The sequence below is a fragment of the Ovis canadensis genome, chromosome 20 (assembly GCF_042477335.2).
Source record: "Ovis canadensis isolate MfBH-ARS-UI-01 breed Bighorn chromosome 20, ARS-UI_OviCan_v2, whole genome shotgun sequence".
Taxonomy (NCBI): Eukaryota; Metazoa; Chordata; class Mammalia; order Artiodactyla; family Bovidae; genus Ovis; species Ovis canadensis.
The window spans coordinates 40,727,408-40,740,693 of NC_091264.1; positions in this window are offsets into that span (position 1 = coordinate 40,727,408).

A 13,286-nucleotide genomic window follows, 5' to 3' on the forward strand; every position below is an offset into this window, starting at 1 on the left:
GAAGGTTAAATGACCTCTTTTACTGATAGTTTTCCAACAGAATTTTTAATTCAAAGAGAATTCAACTCAAGAATATACTGATTTATCATGTATGTAATCTTTATGTGACTATTGCCACAGATAGAGTCGTGGACAGTTGGGCAGCTTTATACTGTTCTTTTCATCTATTTCCAAGTATTTCTCTTATGAATAAGTGTATATTTTCATTTTATTCTGAAAGATGTAGAAGGCAAAATACAAGACCAATGATTGATATATCTTGTATCTGAGAGAAATAGAATAGCATTTCAGTCTACTTCCTTGTGTGGTATACTGGCAATCTTGTTCCTTTTTCAATAAGGGGTATAGGGAAGTAAGACATACACAGTTTTTTCTGATTGGTGAGATGGCTTTCAGTCTTGTAGCACCAATTCTCAGAAATGTGTGCCAGTGAGGATCGCAGTGAGAACTGTAACAGTCTTTGAAAGTTGTCTTCCTTTCTTCCTGACACTGGGCCCTCATTTTGGATTAATAGTGTCTTTCTTGTTTTTTTTTTCCTCAATAAATATGAAGAAGAAAGTGGAAATCACAATTTTTGTATTTTCTCTAAACTCCTTAAGTCATCATTCTCATTGGACTTCCATATGTTTATTTTCTTCAAACTTATCTTTGCCCTGAAGGTAGCCATCATCATTTGCTATTCAAACACCCCACTCTGTTTCTTCTTTAATTTGTCTTTTGGTTGCAAACTATGCAGATATTCCTTTTGAGCCAGGCAATTTATTAAACAAATACATCTAAAGTATTGGCATTTCCCATAATGCCGATGGGAAAGTTTTGTCCAAGATACGTCAGGTGATTTGATTTAAACCATTACAGTCACATTTCACTGCCATATAACAGTTAATTTCATTCTTTTCATGGAATTTTATTAATAAGAACATTAGTTAAACATTTACTTAAAACAGAAACTTACGAAACACAGGTTATGTATGTATCAGTAGGTTAAAATGTGAATTGAGGTGCTCAGGTAAATTTCTCTGTAGTATCTCTGGAAGCAGTGCTTCAAGATCCTGTCATCTAGTTTTTATTGTGGAAAACAGATTGTATATTAAATAGAATCAAACAGTGCATGTAAATTGAAAACCAGTATGCTTATGAAATCATACAAATTGAATAATAAAACCCTAAGTAATGTCTAAAAGGATAAGGAACATTTTAAAAGGCAACCATGAGAACTATTATTCCTAAAATTTTCTCACAGACCACTAAATTCAGTAATTTAATAACATTTTTATTTCAGGGAGTATACCCTCAGGGTAAAACTGGCCTTATATCACAGCATTTGTGTATGTGTATGTCCATCATTGTCTTCATTGGTTTATTATTATATATAAATGTTGCATTAAATTTGAATTTTCTCACATTCTTCTCCATGTTACTTACATTGATCTCTCCATTCTCCTTTAAGAACAACGTCAGACACCATACGGTAAATTTTCTGAAATCCTGTAAACCTCCTCCCCGCCTCAGTAGAACGATTGCGCTCCTGTTGTCTTTCATTTTCATTTCATTCCCTGCTTTTTCCTCTGATGTCAGTCACAGATTCATGCTTCTCCTGGGGGTCTACCTTTACTTTCTCAGTTAACATCTTACAGACTTTTCCCAGATGAAATTCTCTTCTTACAACTTCCCTTTTTCTGTATTTTCCGTATTCTTTTCTTTTCATTCCAAAGCGCTCTTTCCCTATGACATTAGCTTTTTCTGTTTTCCAAGCATTTGCCATGATTTCACTCAGAAGGCGATGAGATAAAGGGCACTAGTCTGATAGGGACATCATTTCCATTTTGTACCTTTTCCTGGAACACATCCAATATTAGGACTCCTGTCACAGAGGCCACATGCATGAACCAGTTTTCATACCACTGATGCTTTTATAATCTAAGAGATGAGAGAAGACTCTCATTTGCTGATTTCAGTTTGTCTATATAAAAAGGCATGTGTAGATTCTAATATTGTGCATTGGTCAAAGACGAATTTGAGCCTCATTATCCCACTGGTATACAACATATTACCTGAGCATTCCAAAATATATGAATATCTGGACTTTCCAGGTGGCTCAGTGTTAAAAACATACCTGCTAATGCAGGACATTCAGGTTCAGTCCCTGGGAGGAGAAGATTCCATGGAGAAGGAAATGGCAACCCACTCCAGCATTCTTGCCTAAGAAATTCCACAGACAGAGGAGGCTGGTGGACTACAGTCCATGGGGTTGAAAAATAGTCCAACATGACTCAGCCACTAAACAACGATAATAACATCTAGAATATATAAAGAACACCTAGAAAGTATATGAATATTCTTTCATGATTCTCATGAAAATTTTCATGTATGTTACAGTGCTGTTCTTTCTCTTTTACCTTTGCAATGAAACAATTTACTTATATTAAATTTCAGTTCCTATTTTGTATTTGTAGAAAGATTTAATTTACAGGGTATGTTCAGTTGTTATGTACCTCACAGACCATGAAGAATCTGCCTGCAATGCAGGAGATCCGGGTCCAGTCCCTTGGTCTGGAAGATCCCCTGTAGGGGGAAATGGCAGCCCACTCCAGTATTCTGGCCTGGAGAATCCCATGAACAGAGGAGCCTGGCAGGCTACAGTCCATGGTTCACAAAGAGTCAGACACGACTGAGTGACTAACATTTTTACTTTTCTGATTTCTCAATTTTTCCTGTGAAAGACATAGAAATCATTACTGTGGGATTTTGCCTAAGATATTGTCTTACAATACAAATATAATGCAAGTTTAACAGGTTCCATGTATTTGTATTTTTAAATAATTTCTATTTCAAAGGAAATTCAACTATATATTGATTTAATATTTCAATGAAGCTGTATGTAATGTAGAGATTATTGGGGAATGGTGGCTTTGATCTATTCTTTTTCTTTGCAAATATCTCTTTTGGTTATGAATGTGTATTTTTCTTTCACTCTGAAAAAGGTGGAAAGCCCAATACACACCAATGATTGGCATATCCCATATCCTTTAACCCAGAGGGACGGCTATCATACTGCCTTGCAGTCTATAATTTTCATGTTATCCCTTTGTCATCAGGAGATGCATCATGTAGAGAAGTGCAGAAATTTTTCTTTGATATATGAGATGGTCTTTGAACATTGCAGTCTGTATTCTCAGAATACAGCTCTCAGAAACAACTTTGGAAGTATTTGAAAGTTTTGTCTTTCTTCTTTCTGACATCATGACTAATATTGAATAAATTGTTCTTTCTTTTTTTTACTGATAAATGTGAAGAGGAGCATGGTAAGTCCTATAAATGTTTCCCTGTGTGTAAACATGGTTTCATCTGTTCCTTGTGCCTTTCACTTCAACTTCTAAAGATTATTTTTCTCGACTCTAAGTTGTGAATATTTTACATGATTTTTTTTTCTGAATCTTATCTTTGCAACTAAGGGTTTCATCTTCATTTGCTATTAAATTATTTTCCCAATGTTATTATTTAATTTGTCCTGTTATTATAATGAATGCAGGCATTCCTTTTCAGTCAAGTAAATTTTACTAATCCTAGTCCTCTATAGCCATTAGGGTTTTCAAAGTGGCTGAAGTGAATGTTTTGTCCAAGATATACCTAAGTCACTTGATTCAGACCCACTTCACCATCATTTTTAATTTTTCTTCTCAAGGAACGTAAGATAAATTTTATTTAGGAAAAGAGAACTTCAAACACAGTGTTATGCATTCCTAGTTGATGAAAATATTTTTAATGGTGGAGCCCAGGTGATATATTCTGTGGTACCACTAGAAGTACTGGTAGATCCTCCAATTCAGTGTTTGTGGCTACTTAATATCACTTAGATGTAATAATCAAAATGAATGTACATATTAACTAAAAGGCAAAGTACTTATCACATCATACAGACTAAATGATAAAAGCCTAGCTATATCCAACAGGATGAGGAACTTTTTAAAGGGTACCATGAGAACTGAAGTTTCTTAAAAGTTCTATCAAATCAGAATACTCATTCATTTTATGCCCATTTTCATTTTGAGAAAAACACTCTTTGGAAAATTTTGGGCTCTCAGCCACTGGACACGTGTTTATTGTGGGAGTGTGTGTGTTCATGCAGTGGTATGTACATGTGTGTATTTGTGTGCACATCCATATGGGTTCACTTTGAAACATAAGTTTTTCATTGCATTTAAATTACCTCCCTATTTTTATATTGCATTTACTTTGATCTCTTTATTTTCTCTTTCAGAAAGACCTGCAATGACAGTAGGTAAATTTTCAAAAAACCTGTTGCTCCCATGTTTTTCCATGTATTCCATTAAAATGATGGTTTCTCATTGTATTAACATTTTCTGCCTTTTAATCTGAATCTGCTATTGGCCTGCTCTTTCCTGAATGTCTACATTTCCCTCCCAATTAAACGATTATACACTTCTTTCTTAAGTGACCTAAAGTTAGTGTCATTTTAGTTTCCCAAACTTCCTTTATTTTCCATTCCTGCTTTTTAAATTCCAAACCATTCTTTACCTGTGGATATTGGCTTTTCCAGACACTTGCAGTCATTTCACTGAGTAGTTGGTGAGACGAAAGGCATTAGTCTGATAGGTACGTTTTGTTTTCCTTTCTGAAACACATCCAAAGATAGGATGTCCATGATATATATCAGGTTCAAGGAACCATTTCTATGGCAATGATACTTATCAAACACTTAGCAATCAGAGAAGATGTCTATCGTGTGAGTAATGTTTTTCCATGTATTGTGCACTCAGACATGAGTAGACATCAATCATTAGTTAATTTGAATCTGAAGCTCATTTATCCAGTTCTCTTTACCATATTGTCCAAGCATTTTCTGGCATACAAATAATTTTAAATGATTCTTCTGGAAAATAGTAGTATTGTCTGAAGTTTGGAAGCGTTATGACTCCAGTTTCATTCTCTTTCCTCAGGATTGCTTTGGCATTCTGGGTCTTCTGTTGTTTCATAGAAATTTCAGTATCACTTGCTATAGTTCTGTGAAAAACGTCAGAAGTAAATTTTAGGGATCACATTAAACTTTTTATTGCTTTGTGTAGTATGGACATTTTCAGAGAAGGCAATGGCATCCCACTCCAGTATTCTTGCCTGGGAAATCTCATGGACAGAGGAGCCTGGTAGGCTGCAGTCCATGGGTTCGCAAAGAGTCGGACTCCACTGAGCAACTTCACTTTCACTTTTCACTTTCATGCATTGGAGAAGGAAATGGCAACCCACTGCAGTGTTCTGGCCTGGATAATCCCAGCGATGGCAGAGACCGATGGGCTGCCATCTATGGGGTCGCACAGAGTTGGACACGACTGAAGTGACTTGGCAGCAGCAGTAGCAGTATGGACATTTTAACAGTATTATTACTTATAATCCAAGAACATGGAATACCTTTCCATTATTTAAATCGATTTCAAACAGAAATATAATTTTTACTGATTAATGTGTTTTGGGTAATGATGTATTACAACTGTATTTTAGATTTCAATGGAATTCACTTCAAAAATTCATTTATTTAATGAGCACATGACTACTGTTACAGATAGAGCCTAAAGACATAGACTTTGAAATAGGCAATTCTATCCTTTTAGTTTCCCTGTTGAAAGACAGGGAAACTATTTTTTTAATAGTAATGAACTATTTTTTAAATAAACTATTTTAAAATAATAATAATAAGATATTATTTTATCTTACAAACTGAATCAGTTTAGTTCAGTTCAGTCACTCAGTGTTGTCTGAGGCTTTGCAACCTCTTGGACTGCAGACACCAGGCATCCCTGTCCATCACCAAATTCCAGAGCTTACTCAAACTAATTTCCCTTGAGTCGTGATGCCATCCAACCATCTGATCCTCTATTGTCCCCTTCTCCTCCCATCTGCAATCTTTCCCAGCATCAAGGTCTCTTCCAGTGAATCAGTTCTTTGCATCAGGTGGCCAAAGGATTGGAGTTTCAGCTTCAACATCAGTCATTCCAATAAATACTCAGGACTGATTTCCTTTAGGTTTGACTGGTTGGATCTCCTTGCTGTCCAAGAGACTCTCAAGAGTCTTCTCCAACACCACAGTTCAAAAGCGTCAATTCTTTGGTGCTAAGCTGTCTGTATAGTTCAGATCTCACATCCATACCTGAGTACTAGAAAAACCATAGCCTTGACTAGACGGACCTTTGTTGGCAAAGTAATGTCTCTGCTTTTTGATATGCTGTCTCATTTGGTCAGGGCTTTTCTTCCAAGGAGCATGTGTCTTTTAGTTTCATGACTGCAGTCATTATCTGCAGTGATTTTGGATCCCAAGAAAATAAAGTCTCTCACTGTTTCCATTGCTTCCCCATCTATTTTTCATGAAGCAATGGGACTGGATGCCATGGTCTTAGTCTTCCAGTGTTGGATTTTAAGCCAACTTTTTCACTCACCTGTTTCACTTTCATCAAGAGGCTATTTAGTTCTTTGTTTTCTACTATAAGGTTGGTGCCATCTGCATGTATGAGATATTTCTGCTCATCTGCTGATATTTCTTTCAGCAAACTTAATTCCAGCTTGTGCTTCATCCAACCCAGTGTTTCTCATGATGTACTCTGCATAAAAGTTAAATAAGCAGGGTGACAATATGCAGCCTTGATGTACTCCTTTCTTAATTTGTAATCAGTCTGTTGTTCCATGTCCGGTTCTAACTGTTGCTTCTTGACCTGCATACAGATTTCTCAGGAGGCAGGGCAGGTGGTCTGGTATGCCCATCTCTTTAAGAATTTTCCACATTAAGATGGGCACCATAAAAGACAGGAATGGTATGGACCTAACAGAAGCACAAACTGAATAATGAAAGCCTAATTCATGACAAAAGAGAATATGAACTATTTAAAAAGATTACTTCTAGAATTAAAATTCCTAAAATTCTTTCTCAATATGGTAAAATGACTTTCTTTAGGCCCCTCTCGATTTCTAGAACAATTCCTTGAGCAAAGTGAGGGTTTGGTCATTCTGAATGTGTTAAATGTGTGTGTGTGCTCCTGTGTATATTTATATTCCATATGTGTCTTACTGTTTTGTATTTGTATGTATTAGACTAATAATAACTTTGATTTTTACAAGCAATATTTTAAATAAAGTGAATTCTCTCTGTTTTTTTAAAAAAATACTTACATAGATCGTCTCATTTTATTTTTCAGGGGATCTTCGAAAAATATTTGGTAAATATTTATGACACTCTCTACCCCACAAACCTATAAATAATTGTAACATCGTCTGCCTTTCTCTTTATAGTTCATTCACTGATTCATTTTTCTCCCTTCATTTACCAATATTTTATATAGACTACAACCATTGTAATTTTTTCTGTTTTACGTAATTCCATCTCTTCCCATTCCTTGGTTTCATTGGAGACCTTATATTTCTGTAAACATTAGTTTTAAAAAAAATTCTTATGTCTCCAGGGACTTGTTGATTTGATTTTGATTTTTGTAAAATTGAAGTATGTTAGGCTGATCACCACATCACTTCCATCCTGTGTATGTTCTCATGCAAAAAGCCACTGATGTAGAATCTCTATGACTTGTCCAGTTCAAGAGACAATATCCATACAATTGATACTGACCCAAAACTTAAGTGAAAAGAAAACTTCCAATTTGCTAAGTAAAGCTTCTCCACCTTCCGCTCCTCCAAAGACAATAAATTCTGATGTCATTCATTGGTCAAGTGTGAGCGCTAAGCTAATTCTCCAATAAACCTTGATCTTACTAACCACTTGTTCTGAGGTTAATCAATGTTTTACCTAATACTGTGTTTTCTCTCAAAATTGCTAGTTTTTGAAAACTGCATTTTTTTCTTTACTTGTTTAAGAATTTCCCGAAAGGAAATTATAGAGCCTTAAAGAAAGCTCATTTCATATTTCTCATTAATGAAATGTTGCGTTAGTGAAAAAAATAGTGATTTTTCCTTGGAAATTTTTAAAAGAGTTTTTTAGAAAACGTGAATTCGTATACTAAGCTTTTACCACCTGTATCCTCTTGATAGTTTTCATTTACATTTTTGTTTCAGTGAAACTGAACTTAACAAGATGCCTCTTTATATTTTGTAGGAGGCTAAAAGTGCCTAATTCTCAATTAACCCATGTGTAGAGAAGGGTCCCTTTATTGTTCGTTTCCTCATCACTTTAAAAATATATCTCCACTATGTCTGCTAACGGTATTAAGTTTTTTAATATATATAGTTAGAAGGACTAACACAATACCAAAGACTGATGTTTCTTAACCTGGAGGAACTCCTAATCTGCCTCTTCTCATGGGGCTGTTTCCCATCGTATATCCATTTGGGAAATGAGTGCATGAACTTTAAATTACATGACTTTTCATTAGTGAGATGGACATGAACCATATGGTTTGGATTCTCATAAATGTATTTCAATTTGAATCTAAGAGAAAACCAAGGAAGCATTAAAAAAAATTTGACCTCCTCCTTCTCTTTCTACCATTTTCTTCTTATTTTAAATGTATAGTTGTTTCCTTTACTATATTCCATTAATAAATTGAAGATGGAAAAGGCATGTCTCACAGCATATTTCACTGTGAACCTAAGCGTACTCTCATGTGTTTCTCATAACTTTGTCTTCTGCACTCAATTATCATCTTCCTCAAACCATCATCCATGAGGCTTACATCATGCATGTTCATATGGTTTGTCTTGTTATTGTCTTTCTAAATGAAGCCGGCCTTCTGCATTGTTATTCAATTTCCCCCATTGCTACTTCTATAATGTCTTTTCTTGATACAATCTAGGCAGAAATATCTTTTGGGTCAACTAAATTTTCCTAGTTATACATTTCAAAATTCTGCATTTTTAAGATTCTGAAGTATGAATTTTCTGCAATATATACTCAGTCATTTGTTTTACAACCACTTTCACAGTCATTTAGTACTTAAATCTCATCTTTCATGTGATTTCCATTAAGAAGTACTTCACTTAGGTATTATTTAAAATAGAAATTCCTAGTATAAAAGTTTATGTATTCATCAGTTGATAAAAATGTGAATAGAATTATCCAGGAAACAACTCCTGCATTTCCTTTGTAACACTGGCCAAAGATTCGTGTCTTCGAAGGCATCTTAGGTATTATAATAATGAAGTGGACACCATCTATTATGTAAGAACCCAAAGAATTTACTAGAACTAATAACCCTAATGATAAATAATTGATAATAATAAATAATAATAAACAAAGCTAATAAATCACATGTTATGACAAAATAGCAAAAAAGCTAAAGAATATATATATATATATATATGTATGTATGTATAATTTCATTTAGTTGTCGTTTGGCTGTGCTGGATCTTCATCATTATTCAGGCTTTTCTCTAGTTGTAGAGAGCAGAGGCTACTCTCCAGTTGTGGTGTGTGGGCTTTTCATTGCAGTGACTTCTCTCTGTTGCGGGCAGAATACAAGCTCTAGAGTGTGCAAGCTTCAGTAGTTGTGGCACGTGGGCTCCGTAGTTGTGGTTCCCAAATTCCAGAGCACAGGCTCAATAGTTGTGACACATGGGCTTAGTTGCTCTGTGGTATGTGGGATCTTCCTGGGCCAGGGATCAAACCCATGTCTCCTGCATTGGCAGGCAGATTCTTTACCATGAAGGCACTAGGCACTAGGGATGCCCAAGAATATTATTCAAATATAAACTTCAAAACTATTGTTTTAATAGTTTTTTCTTAAGATGTTGATTTTTTAAAACTCCTATTCTTCTATTGACAATGTGAGAAGTCATCCTCTATGTGTGTGGTGTGTGTCTATGTATCTGCATTCAGATCGTTATAAATTTATATACAAATTTTATAATAAATTTTGTTTCTTGGTTTTCCATTTTCATGATATTGACCTTAAACTTTTCATTTTGTTTTTTTTTTAAGACCTTCAGGAAACAAACAGTAAGTATTTTAAAAACTTGTTATTCACAAATCCTTATTACATGACTGAATTGCTTGCAGCCTTATCATTCCAGACATAATGCTTTTCCTTGTCTTGCCCTTCTCCTGGATGTGTACCTTTAGAGTTGCAGATTTTATTTCTAGACTTCCCCATAGAAAGTTCTCTCCATTTATTTTCTCAACTTAGAATATATTTCAATTTTTTTTATTCTGTATCATTTATTTCCTATTACCGTTGTCTTTATTTTTCCTTTTTTCAGGGGGTGGTTTCTTATAAGGCTCACTGAAAAGTTGATGAGATGAAGAGCATTAGGTTAGGAGTTCACTTTGTGTGTCTCTCAAGACACCTCCCTAGATAGCACTTCTATCACATTTCAATTTCACTGATCCACATTTAAGCAAGTGAGACTTTCCCAAACCTGTAGAGTTGAGAGAAACTGCCTACAGAGTAGGCTGCAGTCCAGGGGGTCACTAAGAGTCGGACACGACTGAGCGACTTCACTTTCACTTTTCACTTTCATGCATTGGAGAAGGCAATGGCACCCCACTCCAGTACTCTTGCCTGGAGAATCCCAGGGACTGGGGGTGCCCAGTGGGCTGCCCTCTATTGGGTCGCACAGAGTTAGACACAACTGAAGCGACGCAGCAGCAGCAGCCTACAGAGTGCAGTTGCTGTGTCCCTTTATTTATTTATTTATTTATTTATTTTTTAATTTTATTTTTACTTTATAATACTGTATTGGTTTTGCCGTAAATTGACATGAATCCACCACAGGTGTATACGAGCTCCCAGTCCTGAATCCCCCTCCCACCTCCCTCCCCATATCATCTCTCTGGATCATCCCCATTGACCAGCCCCAAGCATTGTGTATCCTGCATCAAACATAAACTGGCACTTCGTTTCTTACATGATAGTCTACATGTTTCAATGCCATTCTCCCAAATCATCCCACCCTCACCCTTTCCCTCAGAGTCCAAAAGTCTGTTCTATACATCTGTGTCTCTTTTGCTGTCTCGCATACAGTGTCATCATTGCCATCTTTCTAAATTCCGTATATATGTGTCAGTATACTCTATTGGTGTTTTCCTTTCTGGCTTACTTTACTCTGTATAATCGGCTCCAGTTTCATCCACCTCATCAGAACTGATTCAAATGTATTCTTTTTAATGGCTGAGTAATACTCCATTGTGTATATGTACCACTGCTTTCTTATCCATTCATCTGCTGATGGACATCTAGGTTGCTTCCATGTCCTGGCTATCATAAACAGTGCTGCAATAAACATTGGGGTACATGTGTCTCTTTCAATTCTTGTTTTCTTGGTGTGTATGCCCAGCAGTGGGATTACTGGGTCATAAGGCAGTTCTATTTGCAATTTTTTAAGGAATCTCCACACTGTTCTCCATAGTGGCTGTACTAGTTTGCATTCCCACCAACAGTGTAAGAGGGTTCCCTTTTCTCTACATCCTCTCCAGCATTTATTGCTTGTAGACTTTTGGATCGCAGCCATTCTGACTGGTGTGAAATGGTACCTCATTGTGGTCTTGATTTGCATTTCTCTGATAATGAGTGATGTTGAGCATCTTTTCATGTGTTTGTTAGCCATCTGTATGTCTTCTTTGGAGAAATGCCTATTTACTTCTTTGGCCCATTTTTGGATTGGGTCATTTATTTTTCTGGAATTGAGCTGCATAAGTTGCTTGTACATTTTTGAGGTTAGTTGTTTGTCAGTTGCTTCATATGCTATTGTTTTCTCCCATTCAGAAGGCCGTCTTTTCACCTTACTTATAGTTTCCTTTGTTGTGCAGAAGCTTTTAATTTTAATTAGATCCCATTTGTTTATTTTTGCTTTTATTTCCAGTATTCTGGGAGGTGGATCATAGAGGATCCTGCTGTGATTTATGTCTGAGAGTGTTTTGCCTATGTTCTCCTCTAGGAGTTTTATAGTTTCTGGTCTTACATTTATATCTTTAATCCATTTTGAGTTTATTTTTGTGTGGGGTGTTAGCAAGTGATCTAGTTTCATTCTTTTACAAGTGGTTCACTAGTTTTCCCAGCACCACTTGTTAAAGAGATAGTCTTTACTCCATTGTATATTCTTGCCTCCTTTGTCAAAGATAAGGTGTCCATAGGTGTGTGGATTTATCTCTGGGCTTTCTATTTTGTTCCATTGATCTATATTTCTGTCTTTGTGCCAGTACCATACGGTCTTGATGACTGTGCCTTTGTAGTAGAGCCTGAAGTCAGGCAAGTTGATTCCTCCAGTTCCATTCTTCTTTCTCAAGATTGTTTTGGCTATTCGAGGTTTTTTGTATTTCCATACAAATCTTGAAATTATTTGTTCTAGTTCTGTGAAAAATGTGGCTGGTAGCTTGATAGGGATTGCATTGAATCTGTAGATTGCTTTGGGTAGTATACTCATTTTCACTATATTGATTCTTCTGATCCATGAACATGGTATATTTCTCCATCTATTAGTGTCCTCTTTGATTTCTTTCATCAGTGTTTTATAGTTTTCAATATATACGTCTTTAGTTTCTTTAGGTAGGTATATTCCTAAGTATTCTATTCTTTTCGTTGCAACGGTGAATGGAATTGTTTCCTTAATTTCTTTTTCTACTTTCTCATTATTAGTGTATAGGAATGCAAGGGATTTCTGAGTGTTGATTTTATATCCTGCAACTTTACTATATTCATTGATTAGCTCTAGTAATTTTCTGGTGGAGTCGTTAGGATTTTCTATGTAGAGGATCATGTCATCTGCAAACAGTGAGAGTTTTACTTCTTCTTTTCCAATTTGGATTCCTTTTATTTCTTTTTCTGCTCTGATTGCTGTGGCCAAAACTTCCAGAACTATGTTATATAGTAGCAGTGAAAGTGGGCACCCTTGTCTTGTTACTGACTTCAGGGGAAACGCTTTCAATTTTTCACCATTGAGTACAATGTTTGCTGTGGGTTTTTCTTAATAGTTTTTATTATGTTGAGGTATGTTCCTTCTATTCCTGCTTTCTGGAGAGTTTTTATCATAAATGGATGTTGAATTTTGTCAAAGGCCTTTACATTATGTTTTTATTGATCTCCCAATTTTATTTTTCAGAAGATCCTCAGGAAAAAAATGGTAAAATTTCTGAAAACTTGTTACTCACAGACTGCTCACACATGATTGATTTCTTGAGCCTTTGAGATTCCCATGCTCTTAATCTATACACCTCTCCTTGTCTTGTTCTTTTCCTACGTCTCTACCTTTCCCTCCCTAATTTTTAAGCTTCAGATCCTCAGATTATGTTCTCTTTCCTTAGTTTATCTAATAATCTTTTTCAGTTCTCACTTTTCCAG